Below are 1,171 nucleotides of genomic sequence, written 5' to 3'. Positions count from 1 at the left end.
GAACGGAGCGGCAGCGCGGGCTGCTGACCAGCCGCCACAGTCTGGCGGGGAAGGCGTTGGCACTGACGGGGACGGGCTGCTGCGACGCGTCCGTGTCGGTAGGTGGCACCAACCGCCGCGCGCTCAACCGCCGCCCGCGCGGCCTCCGCTTCCCCCGCCACGCGCCGAACGGCACGTGCCCCGCCTGCGAGGCGCTGCCCGCCGCGCACGGCCCCCGGCCCTCAGCCCCGCCGCGGCGCTGGTCCGCGCAGCGCACCGGTCCCTCGCACGGCACGGCCGCAGCCCGGCCACCCCCTCAGCTCCCCGGTCCCCTCAGCCCCACCATCCCCCTCAGCCACCCCCGCAGCCCCGCCATCCCCCTCAGCTCCCCCCGTCCATTCAGCTCCGCAAGTCCCCACAGCCAGGCCATGTCCCTCAGCCCTGCCGATCCCCTCTGCCATCCCCTCAGCCCTGCCGATCCCCTCTGCCATCGCCTCAGCCCCGCCGATCCCCTCTGCCATCGCCTCAGCCCCGCCGGTCCCCTCAGCCATCCCCTTCGCCCCGCCGGTTCCCTCAGCCATGCCTGCAGCACCACCATCCCCCTCAGGTCCCTGGTCCCCTCAGCTTCCTCAGCTCCCCCGTCCATTCAGCTCCCCATGTCCCCTCAGCCGGGCCATCGCCCTCAGCCCTCCCCATGTCCCTCAGCCCCGCCATCTCCTCAGACCCACCATCCCCTCACCCCACGTCCCCTCTACACCGCTGTTCCCTCAGCCATCTCTTCAGCACCGCCGTCCCCTCAGGCCTGCCAGTCCCTTCGGCCATCCCCTCAGCCCCGCAGTCGCCTCAGCCATCCCCTCAGGCCTGCCGGTGCCCTCAGCACCGCTGCCACCAGCATCTCCCATAGCTTCCATGAGGGAGCGGGTGGTTGAGGCGAAGGGCCACGTTTCACAACATTTAATCCCAGGCAGTGATAATCTTAGGAAGAGGGTGGTGGAAGTGGTGTTGGTTTCTGATGAGCAGCCGAACCTCTCCAGGCCGCTGCTGCTGCTGCGAAGGGCCGCGGCTGCCGCCGGGTGCGGGCGGCACAGGCAGCGGGGGGGGGGGGGGGGGGGGGCGGGGGCGCAGGCAGTGGCGACAGAGGGGACAGAGGGGGTGCGGGCGGCAGGGGCGCTGGGGAGCTGTTCCATGTGCC

Source organism: Falco punctatus (assembly GCF_963210335.1).
Source record: "Falco punctatus genome assembly, chromosome: 1".
In the NCBI taxonomy this organism is placed as follows: Eukaryota; Metazoa; Chordata; class Aves; order Falconiformes; family Falconidae; genus Falco; species Falco punctatus.
This window is presented reverse-complemented; position numbering follows the sequence as displayed.